Source organism: Carettochelys insculpta, chromosome 29, assembly GCF_033958435.1.
Source record: "Carettochelys insculpta isolate YL-2023 chromosome 29, ASM3395843v1, whole genome shotgun sequence".
In the NCBI taxonomy this organism is placed as follows: domain Eukaryota; kingdom Metazoa; phylum Chordata; order Testudines; family Carettochelyidae; genus Carettochelys; species Carettochelys insculpta.
The window spans coordinates 10,869,795-10,885,168 of NC_134165.1; the positions used below are offsets into that span (position 1 = coordinate 10,869,795).

Genomic DNA, 15,374 nt, shown 5'->3' on the forward strand with positions numbered 1-15,374 from the left:
GAACAAGTTTCACTTGGTTGGTAGAAGTTCACTTGTCCTCCATGGGATGTATAAGGGAAAGGATATCCAGCATTGTTCCTTCTGTAAGGTGGTGGGGAGAAGGAGTTCTGTTACTGTCCCTTCATGGTGGGTGGGGGATCTGTTGTTGGGAGTCTCTCTCACTGTCCCCCGACCACTACACTTACCTATATGGTTCTAGCTTCCATCCTGCACACGACACATTGTTTGCACTCAAGCCCTGAGATACAATCGCATCTGCTCTGATCCTACTGACAGACTGAAAACTACAAGATCTCCACCAAACATTCACAAACCTGAATTACCTACCAGGAGAAGTTAAAAAAAAAAACAAAAACAAATTGACAGGGCAAGACGAACACCCAGAAACCAACTACTCCAAGTTAGGCCCAAACAAACCAATAATAGAACACTGATCATCACCTACGGCGCCCAACTCAAACCACCGCAATGCACCATGAAAGACCTACAACCTATCCTAAATCATGATGCCACACATGCTAAGTCTAGGTGAACAGGCCTGTTCTTTCCTATAGACAACCTCCCAACCTCATGAGGATTCTCATGAGCAACCACAGGTTACACCACAGAAATACTAAACCTGGAACTTTTTCTTGCAACAAAACCCGGTGGCAACTTTGTTCACATATCTATTCTGGAGATACCATCACTGGACCTAACCATGTTAATTACAGAATCACAGGCACTTTCTCCTGTTCCTCCGCTAACATCATGTATGCCATCACGTGGCAACAATGTCCACACACCATGTATATAGGACAGACTGCAAACAGTTTTCGATGAGTGGACATAGAACAGACATCAAAAAGACTCCAAATACACAAAGCCTGTCAGTCAGCACTTTAATGCAGTGGGTCATTATGTTAAAGATCTGAAAGTTTGTGTTCTACTGAAAAGGCACTTTAACAACCGTCGACAGAGAGAACGCTCAGAACTAACATTCATGTTCAAATTTGACACATTAACATGTGATTTGAACAGGGACAGCAATTACCTGACCCATTATAAAGCCTCGTTTCCATACTTTGATGTTTTATCAAACTCTCAACTTCCCCATCTCATACCCCCGCCCTTCTGATTTGCCAACCTAGATAACAACTTTTGGACCTCTGTGCTTTATATATTGAGTCTGTTCTGGTAAGGCTGTAGATCTAAAGAAGTGGGTCTGTCCGATGAAAGCTCATCATCTAATAAATTATTTTGTCATTCTTTAAATTGCTACATGACTGGTTTGTTGTTTTGGTAGAATACAGACTAACACAGCTACCTCTCTGTCAGTGTCCCCTCAGTAGTAGGGGATGGGGGTGGGGTGTCTGTCACTGTCCTCCCTGGAAGGCGAAGGTGGGGGGAGCTCTGTCACTGTCCCCCCTGAAAGGTGGCAGTGGCGGGGAGCTCTGTCACTGTCCCCCCTGAAAGGTGATGGTGGGGTTGGAGCTCTGTCACTGTCCCCCCTGGACGGGGGAGCTGGGGTGAGCTCTGTCATCATCCCCCTGCAAGGTGAAGGTGAGGGGGGTTCTGTCATTGTCCCCCTGGAAGGTGGTGCTGGGCTGGGCTCTGTCACTGTCCCCCCCTGGAAGGTGGTGCTGGGGTGGGCTCTGTCACTGTCCCCCTGGAAGGTGGTGCTGGGGTGGGCTCTGTCACTGTCCCCCTGCAAGGTGGAGTTGAGGGGGGTTCTGTCACTGTCCCCCTGGAAGGTGGAGTTGAGGGGGGCTCTGTCACTGTCCCCCTGGAAGGTGGTGCTGGGGTGGGCTCTGACACTGTCCCCCCTGCAAGGTGGAGTTGAGGGGGGCTCTGTCACTCTCCCCCCGGACGGTGGAGCTGGGGGGGGCTCTGTCACTGTCCCCTCACTGGTGGGGGTATGTCTCAGCTGCAGCCCGTCCCCACTGACGCGCCGCTCCCCGAAAGGCAGGCCGAGAACACGAGCTCGTTCCACCCACCTCCGCTAGAACGCCCCGCCCCTCCTCTTTCGCCTCCATCCTGGCTCATGATTGGTTCGCTCTGTCCCATGCCCCGCCCCTCAGGAAGTCTCGCGAGAACTTCTCGCGGAGACCGTGAGGGAGGGGCTACCCAGCGCGAGTCCTAGGGCCAGTTGGAGAAGGGACGGAGGCGGTCCGAGATTTCATCGCCAGCGCGAGGCGGAGGCGCGGACTTGAAGCAACCCAGTTGTCCCTCCCGGGCCCGGAGGTGAGCGAAGCTCCCGCTGTCCCTAGTCTCCAGCGGCCCTGAGTAGACGCTGAGCCCCCCCCCCATCTCCCCGACTGTTCTTGAGAGTACCCGCCTCTTTTGTGAGTGTCAAGTCTCTTCAGCCAATCGGAGCGCTGTGGGGCGTGGAGTGACGCGCGTGTAACCAACAGCGTCGGGGAGTCGTGTGGAATACGCCCGCCTCCCTTCGGGGTGGGCGGGACTCAGGGTTGCTGGAGGCTCGGAGGGGCCCGGGCGGTGGCTGGTTGGGGGAGGGGCCCAGCCGAGGGCGGCGGGGGGGGGGCAGGGAGTGGTGAAAATGTCTGTTCCTGAGGGGACGTGGGTGCCTGGGCGGGGGGCAGAGGGCTCTGGTTTGGGGGTTGTGAGCCCCCCCCCTTACGGGAAGGGGTCTGAGCTGTGTGTTTGGGGGGTACCAGGGGGCCCGAGGCAGCAGGGCCCTTCTGGCTCAGCAGGGGGCTGTGGAGAGGCCTCTCGTGCAGCAGCGAGATTCTGCCCTGGGAAAGGGCCTGGGGCTCCCTAGTTAAACGTGTGGGGTAGGGAGATTGTGGCTGGGGGTGGGGGGCTCCTGGGATTGTGGAGTGGGGTGGCTCAAAAACTGCTTGATGGGAGTGGGGTTGGCCCCGCTGAGAACAGATGTGAGAGCCACCCTTTAACAGGCCACCACTGGAGAGTTACCATTTGATACCCGCCCCCACGCTCCCTGCCAAGTTAAATCGGCCACGCTGAACATCAGTAGAGTAAAAACTTAGTGCGATTTAAAGATTATCTTGTATATGTAGTTTCTTAAAGAATTGCTGTTTTTTCCCTGTTAGTCTTTGGGAGCCCAAACTTTCTGAGAACTTGATGAAGCAATGGCGGTTTAATTCCTTACTGCACAATTGTTCCTTTCACTTACATGCTGAGGTATAATAAGTAAATGGTTAATAGTTCTAACTAGAAACTAGCTTGTTCATGTGTCAAAAGGGTTTTTTTAATTACTAAAATTAATTGGTTTAATTGGGCCCCATTTCTGCTCCTTACCCTAAAAGAAAAAGACCAACAGATTACTTTTTTACATGAACTGTTATACGTGTGAACAAGTATGTTTTTTCATGAAAAATTGAAATAGGTTAATCAAATAAACTTAAATTTTCAAAAATGGACTCTGCTGTAATTTGCACCTTTCATGATATACCGTTGGACTATCAATGCCATCCTTCCTCTTTCCATTCTCCTAACTATACGTTTGTCAAGAAATGCTACCTCTGTCCTGATTTGCCAACTAGTTACCTTCTACAGACTTTTTTTTTTTTTTTTGTGAATGACTTAATAAAAATGAATATTTTTTTCTGGGTTCCTCAGCTTGTTTTTTCTTATTATTGTCTTCACTGAGATAGGGCTTATTTCTGTTTGTCAGGTTACAGCATCAAGCAAATTGTTAACAAGACTGTCCAAAAGGATTGCATGGTGCTTTACAAGCTGTATGAATATAGTTATCAGCCATTCACTTAAATATAGTTACCTAAGGCAGAGGTGAACAGACTTTTTACGTGGAGTCCCCCCCCCCCCCCCGTTCTGTCCCTGCAATTAGCAGCTTTGCCCCCCCCACCCCCACCCCCACCCCGTCAACCTGTCAAATGTAATCTGAATTGATGGAAATTTCAGTTATGTTTGTATGAAAAAAAGAACACTTTCAGCACATGGAAGAAAATACATATGTAGAATGTTAGTAATTGGTATAGAAATGTGAATACACATACATAAAGAAGTAACATTTCAGTATTTTTAGTGAGATGGGTGAGCCTGAGACCAAGCAGCCAATCATTTTGCGTCCCCCTTTCAAAACTTCACACACACACACACCCTTTGGGGACCTGCCCCCCACTTTGCTCATCCCTGACCTAAGGCCTGGAATCCAGAAGCTATTCTGAACCACCAGTTCCGTAAAACAATGATTTGACACAAATTAAATATTCATAATCACTTCATCTTTCAAACACAAAGGAAATTTTAGGGATGTGGAACATAATCACCGAAGTTGGAATCTGGTTATTAGCACTGTTAACTTCCTTTCTCTTTTTATTTTAAAAAGTCGTATTTGACTGCTATCGTATGAATACATATTACCCATTTATCGTTCTGGCCAGCCATAGACAGTTTCATAGCTGTAGTTTAACCATCACTGAAGTGCTTTTTTTTATATTAATGTCTAAAAAGAAGGTTGAACTGATGGAAGTTCCACACTAGAAATGCAGATGGAAAGTTTATTGAGTTAGTTAATCATGTCCTCCTGTCTGCAGTCGCTTCTTTCATAGAGATGATTCTTCATTTGGATGAATTATTTCTAATCCCAGAATCTTAATTGGGAGTGGATAGATGGAATACCAGTTTTTCTGTTTCAGAACAATGAACAAACAGGCATTGGATGAATCTATCCAGTTCACAGAATCTTAGTTTATAAAACCTGAAAGACAATTGAATTACAAAGATTTGTTCAGTTTTCAAGTTCAACCTGTACCTACTTGTACAATGTTCTTTCTCCCTCATTGGCATTCACTGCCTAAAATTATTTGAAAATACAATGAGTTCGTTTTAGTTGTTAGTCAAATTATCCACATAGGTACTTTAATCTTTTTTAACAAATTAGTCCCTACCACTGTTTTTCTCCTAAACACTTTCATGTTGGTCAGGGGTGAGTGCAGATAATTGGATTGTTTAGATATGAACACAATTCACAGCAGAGTTTAGAGATCAGGACATAACCTCTTTGCTTTGTGTATAGCCCTGACTCACATTTTTCCCCTTATCACATTACATGTTCATGTCTAATTCACTGTCCGCTTCTTCCCTCCACCAATGATCTGGTTCACATTCCCCCAAATATTAAATTCATTTTAAGTTTAATTTCTTTAATGCAGATGTTTTGTGCCCTTATTTCCAATATTTCTGTTTTTCTTACTGTTTCTCATTCCTCCCTGGTGCTTGCAACTCCTCCAAATTTACGTATCTCTGAGTTTCTTTAATGCTCTGATTTCTTTTTCTTCCTGTGCAATAGTCTACATAGAATCCTAGGGCTTGAAGAGACCTCAGGGGGTCATAGAGACTGGCCTGCTGCTCAAAGCAAGACCAAGCCTGACTCCTTAATGTATTAAGATGTCAAATAGAAAATGAACTTCGTCTTGACTCAGCAGTGGTCCTCCTGGTGCTGAATCCAGCTTGATACATTGCAGTTATCATTCACCTTTCAAAAACCTGTTTGAAACACTGTAGTTAGTGAATGTGAGGGTGTTCTTATGAAGCTAATTTGGAAGTGCTGTAAAATGCACGTGGCACGACTCCTGCCATGATGATGATCTCAGAGATCTGCAGTTCACATAGTATTGAGTAGCTACATGCTGAACTGATGTGTGTTGTCAATTTAAATGATTATAGTGGTGTACAGCAATTTTAGTTTTTGTGACACCTGATTATAAATTCAAAAATGTAAGCATGATATGGAGGGAGTGTTGAGTATTTAGAATAGGAACTAGGGGTTAGACTCACGGGTTCTCTTTTCTGGCTTTGTCACTCTATCAGTGTGATAGTGGACAACTTCTTTAACCTTTCGGTGCCCCAGTTTCCCATAAGTAGAATAGTTTTAACACCTTTGTGAAGTGATTTGAGAATCGTATGTCAGGTGAAAGGTTCAGTGAATGCAGACTGACATTGGAAATGTTGCTTTTAAACGTTTTTAAATAGAAAAATAAAACAATCCATTTAAAAATCAAATTTCTTTTTTATCGGATTTCTTTACTTTCAAATCGTGCTATGACTCCAGGTGGTGATTGGGAAGGCTGAGCTACATCTACACTAGTCAAGTACGTTGTCCACAGATAAACAAGTCTAATTACAGCAGTTGTGTAGCTAGAATTAACATATTTGCACTCAGCTAAATTGGCCGTCACTACTGGCGACGGTTGACAGGAGAATTTCTCCCATCGACCTCCCTTGTGAGAAGTAAAGGGGCCGACTGCAACCCCTGAGAGGTCAGTTTTGTGAGTCCATGCTAGACGTGCAAAATCAAACACCAGAAGATGAGCCCTAAGAGGGTCGATCTTGATAATGTAAATGTATCCTAGGGTAATTCCAGAACGTGCAAAATGGGTTGACTAGAATCTGAGGTTCCCAGGCTGGGATATAGGAAATATTTTAACTCTCTATCTACTTGTTGCTCGAAAAGTTGTGGAAATTTAAGAGTTGAAGTGCCATCAGGGGACAGTTGCGTGAAATAAACACACAAGTTTTCCCAACCTCCTTTGAGCTGTAGAAGGTAGACTGTGAATTTTCCCGTTGGTCAGCGGAGGAAGTTCTCAGCGATCAGTAGTATTTTTTTCTGAAAAAATGTAGCGCTGATTAGACTTTGCAGCCATTTGGGACTTCCTGGTTCACGTTCTGTAGATGCCTCTTCATGGTAAAAAGTTTTTAATTTTCTCAGGAGAACTTTTAAGAATGTGTCATTCTGCAGACCCTGGTATGGCATGTATGCGCAACATATTTAGCTGCGGGTTGTGGTATTTGGATTCCGTATTGGAATGATGCGAAAAATAGATTTCTGTGTGATATTTTGGCTTTAGATGCTACTTGTTTTTCATTAACGCTTGAATTTTTCCAGAGGAAGATGCTTGACCCATACTTTCAGAAGTGCTCTTATCCCATTTAGGCATTTAAATGAATTAGACATATTTTAAAGAGTGACATCCAGTGGTAGCTGCTGGTTGGTGAGTTCTTTTGACAGTCTAGCCTCAGGGACCTAATTTTTCCATAGATGTTCCATCTCTTCTGCCCTCACTGAATTCTTTTTAACTCTGCAGGTAATTCCTTTTTCTTTTTTTTTGCTTTGGAGAAACTCCTGATATAATAAGTAGACTCAATTCTCAATTCAAATTTCAGTAGTACTCTCATTTCCTTGGACAAAATGCTAGAAACTGCAGGTAGCTATTAGTGTTTGTTGTTAAAACCTTGGATCATAACATCTGTGTTGAACTTCTGTATTGCTGACATATTTCCCATGATGTGTCAGTTTAACAATCGCCAGTGAATCAGTGGCCTCTTTGTTCTGCTTTTCCCCATTTCCCCTGATTGTGCATAGAGTAGCCTTAATTATTTCAGACCTAGTTTTGCATGGAGTTGCTCTGGTTTAATAAGGGTGTAATTTCTTTTTTTCTCTTTTTAAACAAACTGAGTTAAATCAGTGCGAAAGGTGTGTGGACACCTGTGGTATAAATTGAACCTCTCTAATCTGGAATTCTCTTGTCTGGCAACATCTGTAATCTGCCATGATTTTAGCTAGCTGGATGACCACTTATGGGTGTGGCCAAGTTACGTGTGGTCCCATAAGGTTTTACAGTCACCAGTCCTGGTTCTCAGTGTTCTTCACTGTTGTTTAGCTGTAATTTACCCCTAAACGTCTTCTAAGAGCCCAGTAAGTAGCAGAAGTGTTGTTAATGCTGCTAGATAATATTGACCTCCCGTGGTGCAGCAAATTCTCTTGTCCAGCACCGGTCAGGTCCTGAAGGTGCTGGATTAGGCAGGTTCAGCCTGTACCTTAAATTGCTTAAGATCAGGTTGAACTACACAGAACTAAGATTGAATCTTCACTACATGAGCATAACTGCTTCTGTTGTTGCTGTAGCACCATAGTGTACATGTTTCCTACATTCAAGGAAGAGGCTTTTTCATAGTTAACCTACCTCTCTAAGAGGCTTTAGCTAGGTTGGAAGGATGAATTCTTCCATTGACCTAACCGCACCAAGAGCGGGGATTAAGTCAATTTACCTACTTCACATAGACACAGTTTTCCACATCTCTGAGCTATGTAGCTAGGTCAACCAAAGTTTTAGGTGTAGACCAGGCCTAAGGGTCTGCATGAAGATTTGTGCCTGTTTAACAAAAGTGATGCAAAGTTATGTGTAGACCACTCCTTAGCAGCAGCTTTTTTTTTGTTTTTTTTCGCAGAAGGGAAATAAGTCACTATAGAGGACACTGTTTTACAGTGCTAGCTCCTCAGCTATCGGCACTACTCGCATCAGAGTCTCCTCTCTAAAGTGCATTAAAGTTCATGCCTCTTATTTTTAAATGCACAAAGTTGGAGTAGTTGTGAAATGTTAATAGGTAACACTTTGCTTTCGTGTAGTTAGTCCCTAGTTGTTCTGAGAAAGAAATGGCTTTTGCTCTAAAACTATTGTCTGTATTTCTCCCTATTCCATAACTATCCATTGTGGAGTTTCTTGCAGCATTCTCTGAAGCCACGTGTTCCGGTCACTGTGGGATGGAATACGGGTCGGCACTGCAGGCCCCAAATGACTTGTTACAAGTCAGAGAACTTAAGAGGAGCAACACACTGTTGAATCCTCAGAGTGTGCTGAAGTTCCCTACAGGTGGCAAGGAGTTATGGTTACGGATTACAGATAGCAAGTAGAGCCTCAGCTCATGTTTCACAGAGGAGATGCAGCTCTTTTAGTAGTCTGGAATGTAGCTCTGCTGTCCCACCCTTACATAAAAGAATAAATTGGTGGCAAAGTGCTGCTGCCAGCCATTACAGGCTGATTCATGAGAGTAAACAGAAGCTCTCTACCAGTTACAGGCCACATTAGCCGCTGGTATTCTTATTCACTGTAAACTTTCAGTTCATATCTTCCAGTTAGTACTGCTTGAGGCAAGAGGGGTATATTGAATAAAACCTAATACAGCGTTGAGTCCTGCTCAAGAAAAGTTCAGGCTTATTTATCTGAAATACCTGTTAGGAATGGAGTCTGAAAAAGGGTTGTGGGGAGACTCACCTTTTTCTTGTATTTTGAGGGTGTACTCCCATAAACCCAGGATTTGTTATGTTGTTGAAAGTTAGTTCTGCCAGCTTCGCTAGCTTATCATGCTCACAAAGAATATTTTTAGCTCCATTGGTAAAGCCTCTGTTCTGCGTAATGCTGTCAGTTAAAAAAAATAAAAATAGCTGCCTAAAGCCTAGCGTGCACTTAAAATTTATATTGGCACAGTTATGTTGATCAGGGATGTGAAAAAACACAGTCCCGAGAGACAGAGCTGTGCCAACAAAATTCCCAGTGTAGGCACAGCTATTCTCACAGAAGAAGACTTCTGTTGGCACAGCTAATGTAGCTTAGGGAGGGGTGTTTCTACACTGGCAGAAAAACTTGTTGGCTTGGTGTATAATGCATCTGCATTAGTGTGTGTGCTGGCATAGGCTCTGTAGTGTGGGTAGAACATAAGCTTTTGTCTAATAGCAGAAGCTTTCACTTATGGCTGCAAAAATAAAAACCTACTACACTACAATCTTAATTCTTACTGCACTGGGCGATGTTGAATAATTTCAGATAACCGAGGTATAGTATGTTTGGGAGAATTTCCACTGTAGTAGATGAGACATAATGCTGTTTTGTGTATTTAAGGGTCGGATAGTCAGGGTTACACTGTAGAAGTATTTAATGGTACCATTTTGGGGTTGAAATATGCATATTTAGGCAGGAAAAGCTTGATAACTAATATGCTTCTAATAAATTTAAAAGTTTCGCCCTTGTTGCCTTACTTATAGTACTGGAATCTGAAAAGTTCAGGTGTGCTCAACATCTTCTGTTTGAGATGTATAGCCTAGATCAAATATTGAAAGATGGTGATTTTTAAATTGAATTGAAAAGAGGCAGGTGAAGTCCAGTTATAACACTAAATGTCACTTGTGGCATCTAGATAGATGTAAGATTTACTAATGTAAAATGAACAACAAGAAGTCCTGTCTTATGCATGTGACAGAGTGGGTCTTTGCCTACAAAAGCATATGCTCCAAAATATCTGTTACTCGATAAGGTGCCACAGGACTTGTTGTTTTTGAAGATACAGACTAACACGACCACCTCTCTGATCATGTAAAATACTTAATTCCTGATCTATGAAATCTGACTCCAGTTATAGACTGTACCGTCTATTTAGGTCTGGGATTTACTGTTTAAAGCCAGGAGTGGTGTGCATCTCTTACCAACCACATACAAATATTTTGCTTTTTCCAAACGTCAGTAATGTTTTCCCAATGCACAGTTACAAATGTAAATAGAATTAGACTCAACAATCTATTTTTAAACTGAGTAAAGTTTAAAAAGTGAACAGTGAAGCATAAACAAAATTTTAAATTGTCAGTTTTAATAATTTGAGGTAATTTTGATAGTCCAATGAGATCTGGTACAGGTATGCATATTTTTGTAAGACATTGACGTTTGAGAATTTTGGTCAATGATTTTTAACTGGAAGTTCAATGAATAATTTATGTTGTGTATTTCTTCACCAGTCTGTTTTTTGTCTTTTGTTTTGAATCTGTCCATGAATAACACAACTTTGGAACTTGTGAGTTTGATCTGTAAGCTGTTATCTCACTTACATAGTGCCTTTCATCCATATGGATTCCAAATCCCCTATAACAGTAATCACTTTGCTCCCTGCTAAAATGTAGTAAGTTCTTATGTGAGCTGCAGCAGTTGTTTAACACATTAATCAACAAACCTGGCCTCTAAGGCATTGCTTTGTTTATATATGAGCACTTCTTGCACTTGTCTGTGATCACTTATTTCCCCATGCATAAAAGAATCCCATTGTAAAATATATGCTTGCTCTTTGGATGCTGAATAAGTATAAATGACCATGTATGGTATAAATAAAAACAGGCAATGTTTTGGTTGGGGGAAACACATTTTCACTTAATATTCACACACATACAATTGCCTCAAGGCCTTGCTTAAGTCTAGGTACTGTGCTTTCAGATCTGATGTTTAACAGTAGTTTTGTGCAATAAATCCTTAGAACTGTAGCGCATCATGGGGAGCCTCTACTTTTTAAGCAAAACCTTGCTTTTACCCTTCCTAACAGCTAAGGCACAGATGGATCTATCTAAAGGGAAGAGTCTGAGGTAGCATTTTAAAAGACTTTTAAGGGTATGTCTGCACCGCAGGCTGGTCCATGTCAGACAACTCAGTTTTGTAGGGCTTAGGTTGCTGGGCTGTGTAGACTTCCAGGGTTGGGCTGGAGCTTTAGCTCCAGGACCCTGCAAACTGAGAGGTTCCCAAAGCCTGGGCTACATCAAACCACAGAAGTCTGCATAGCAATAAAACAGCTCCTCAGCCTGAGCCCTGCAAGCCGGAGCTGGTAACACAGGCCAGCCATGGATGTCTAGTTGCTGTGCAGGGGTACTCTAAGTGACTGAGCAACCAAAGTCCTGTTTTCAAAGGTTTCTGAGGAGACTCAGGTTACGTCCACCAAAAAAAAAACTTACAGCGGCACAGCTGGACCAATGCAGCTGTGCATAAGATCCCCTGTATAGCGGCTCTAGGCTGACAGGGGAGAGCACCCCCAATGAGTGCAAGTAGCTGTGTGGCAGGAGAAGCTCTTCTGCCAACATAGCATTTACACGCTTCCATTTATGGAATCTTAACTTATGTAGTACGTAGGGTGTGGTGTGTTTTCCCCTACACCCCGGAGTGACATGGGTTTTGCCACCATAAGCGTGGGTAAGTGGTTGGCTAGGATGACAATAAGGTAGGGTAGACATTAGCCTCAGTCCTGTTGAGTTTCACTGAGACTTGGGCTCCTAAGTGCCCAAGGTCGTGTCTACACTAGCATATATGTCAGAAAAACTTCTGCCCTTCAGGGGTCTGATCCTTCCCCCTCCAAGTGACATGGGTTTTGCCAGCATAAGTTCTAAGTCGACAGGAAGCGCTTTCCTGCTTATACCATTACTGCTGCTTGTTGAGCTCGTTTGATGACGGTGGGAGAGCTCTCTCCCTTTAGCATAATACCCAGCTGAAAAGGGATCTTGGTGGCTTCCGTCAACACTGCTGTCAAGGCTGTTGACTGTCCAGTTGCTGTTTCCGTACAGTGGGGCTGACAGGCTTCCTGCTAGCCTCCATGTGGCTCCCAGGAAGCAGCTGGTGTGTCCCCCTCTCTAGCTTTTATGGTGCCCCAAATACTGCCCTTACTGCTTCCATTGGCTGTGGTTCCTAGCCAATGGGAGCAGTGGAGGTAGCACCTTTGGACAAGGTGGTACACAGAGCCACCTGGCCAGGCCTTCATATAGGAACTGGAGGGGGGACATGCCACTGCTTTTAGGAGCTGCTTGAGGAAAGCTATGCCCAGATCCAGTACCCCAGAGTCCTGCTTCTGCACCTTAACCCTCTTGCCTCCAGATCTTTTGATCCCAGCCTGGAGGCCCCTTCTGCATGCTGAACTCCTCATTCTGTGCCCTACCCCAGTGCCCTGAGCCAGCCTTGTGAAAATAAAATTGAAGGGAGCGAGTCCCATGTGTGGAATGAATGGGGGAGGGGTCTTGGAAAAGGGATGGGGATATGGGTGAGGTCTCAGAGAAGAGGTGGGGCAGGGAGCAGGACAAGCAGGGCAGTTTTGCCTGAGTAGAAAGTTGGCAGACCTGTGCTTGACACCAACATTCTGTGAATTGTACTTTCTGTAGGTTTATGGTTAAAGTGCTGGTTTTGACCTGTAAAAGTCTACATACAAAGCTCCTTTTTGACTTTTGCCATACTGGCATATCTGCAAACTGCGGGAGCCCACCTCAGTTTAATGGAGAGGGAGCTGCTGGCAGGGCATGCTCTGTGAACTGTTTGGAGATTTGGAGTTCACGCTTTTCCCATGTGCTTCTTGTCCCTGCTCTGAAATACCATGAATCTGTTCATCTCCAGGCAAGCATGCTGCAAAGTCTTTCTTTTTCTTTTGCTAGCTTTTAGGAAGGGGGTCAGGAACACATATTGTGCATTCATTAGTGGGGACAAGTGTTGGTCTTTCTACTTGTGGTTTGAGGACAATGCCAACTTGGTGTTTTTAAGATTGGTCCTTTTTTAATATTATCAAAGGCTCTAGAATCTTTTGATAGTGCCTTTTTACATTAAAAATCAAAATAAATTACTCTAGGCAATTAATTAATAATTCCTACCTGACTCCCTGGTAGGAATTTGGAGAGTAGTAATTGTTTATCTTCCTGGATTTTTGCCATTGGGATCTGTGCTTTTGACTTGAGACCAGGTTGGAATGCCTATGGCTTTAAAACATTGAACTTGTGAGGTGAGGTACATGTAGGACGCCTTGCAAACTGTTTAGCCATGTACCTCCACTGCAGATCAGTTTCTTATGATTTTTTACTATGATTAGTATGTGTCCCCTGGAGACTGTGGGTGTCCAGATCATCCTAGCTGGCAGATATATCAATACCTATGGATCAGGCATTGATTGGCTGCCTAAGTCAGGAATTGGGGGTTCATGTCCCACCTGGGGTGAAGATTGTCTTTACTGGAGGCTGGACTCCTGAGGTCGCTTCTAGCCCTGTGATTCTATGATATGCTCAGTGACTTGACAGCTACCTGTTCTGTCTTTTGTCAGCTTCTTTAATTACTAAATGACATTTTAAAATAAAATCTTATATCTTTTTTATTTTTCAGTGTCCTTACTCTGTGCTGATTATGTACCTGATTCATCATCCCTTTTCTAAGTTAATGCCTTGATGTACCAATAAGGTTTTTACTAACCCTTCAAGTATCTTGCTCTGTCCCTAGCATTGAAGTTGTAACACAGGCTGGGTCCACGTTGTCTTTTGGTGGTTAGGGGTGTAATTTTTAATGATATTTTTATATTGGCAAAACCTCTAGGATAGATCCCTCTTCAGTGGCAAAGAAGTGCTTGGACCAGCATAGTATCAGAGGGGTAGCCGTGTTAGTCTGGATCTGTAGCAGCATCTGAAGTCTGTAGCAGCATCTGAAGAAGTGAGTTAACTCACGAAAGCTCATGCTCTAAACTTTTCTGTTAGTCTATAAAGTGCCACAGGACCCTTCGTTGCTGGACCAGCATAATTTATTTAATCAAGGAAGTGGTAAAAGCTTTACTGGTGAAAGCACTCTTGAGTGTTTAAATTGTGTCTGTGTTAGGAGGATTTGAGATAGCATCACATGCAAAGCTTTTCTAGTGTAAACTAGTCCTCATGTGACTGGTGCAGTGGATCTTGAGGACATATTCCTTTCTCTGGAGCTTGTTTTGTTGAATATGCTGTCAATGTTTCTTTCTCATCTTGGCTTAAATACAGAATCACAGAATCATAGGGCTGGAAGGGACCTCAGGAGTTCATCTAGTCCAGCCCCCTGCTTCCAGCAGGATCAACCCCTACTAAGTCATTCCAGCCAGGACCTTGTCCAGCTGGGACTTAAAAACCTCGAGGGATGGAGAATCCACCACGTCTCCAGGCAATGCATTCCAGTGCTTCACCACCCTCCTGGTGAAGCAGTTTTTCCTAATATCTAACCTACACCTCTCCCTCTTCAACTTCAGACCATTTACTCCTTGTTCTGCCATCTGACATCACTGAGAACAGTTTCTCACCCTCCTCTTTAGAGCTCCCCTTCAGGAAGTGGAAGGTTGCTATTAACTCACCACTAAGTCTTCTCTTCTGTAAACTGACATATGTTGAATTTCTTTGCAGCTCATAATTACCAACGGTGCATGTGGGCATTGATTAAACTTAAACATTTCCCTCCCCTCCAATCCTCATTAAACAGGACCCAGTTTCTACTCTGGACTTTTAATTTGTTACTTTTATAAGCTTCCTTTAGGCCACTTGATAACTGAATTCTTTTCCTGGCATGGAACGTCGTCCTGCTGGCAGTGATTTCAGAATGAAGTGAGTGACCTCTAACACATCTTAGGCCATGGGTGCACTAGGACATAAAATTGATTTTTAAATATGCAACTCCAGCTACGAGACTTGTGTAGCTGGAGGGAACATACGTAAAACCGATTTTTGCTGCCTTCCCACAGCAAAAAGTTGATGGGAGAAATTCTCTTGTTGACTTCCCTTACTCCTCACGAGTGCAAGAAGTACCAGGGTCTACTGCAGTGCCATGGCAGTTTGATTTAGCATGGCTCCTCTAGGCACACTAAATCAAACCCCAGGCTAGATCTGTGCTAGGATAGAAAGTCAATTGCTGGTACACAACTCTAGCTATGCCATTAGCGTAGCTAGAATTGACATATCAGAACTGACTTATGTAGGTAGTATAGATCGGGTCTCTTTAGGCTCGTGCTGATGCCCTTACTCCATGCAATAGGGTGGGGTACAGGGATTG

At 43.6% G+C, this 15,374-nt stretch overlaps 1 protein-coding gene across 6 annotated transcripts in view; it reads left to right on the forward strand.

Moving 5' to 3' along the window:
- The first annotated feature begins 2,110 nt into the window (after positions 1 to 2,110).
- The window catches only part of LOC142002936 (cyclic AMP-dependent transcription factor ATF-7), a 121,003-nt gene continuing 107,739 nt past the window's right edge, over positions 2,111 to 15,374 (forward strand). For 4 of the 6 annotated variants that reach the window (XR_012642750.1, XM_074979449.1, XM_074979453.1 and 1 more), the window contains exon 1: positions 2,111 to 2,223. The gene's annotated coding sequence lies outside the window, so the exon portion shown is untranslated. Of the gene's footprint in view, positions 2,224 to 2,269; positions 2,325 to 15,374 lie in introns of those variants that run through there. The other 2 variants (XM_074979451.1, XM_074979450.1) reach the window with 2 other exon arrangements.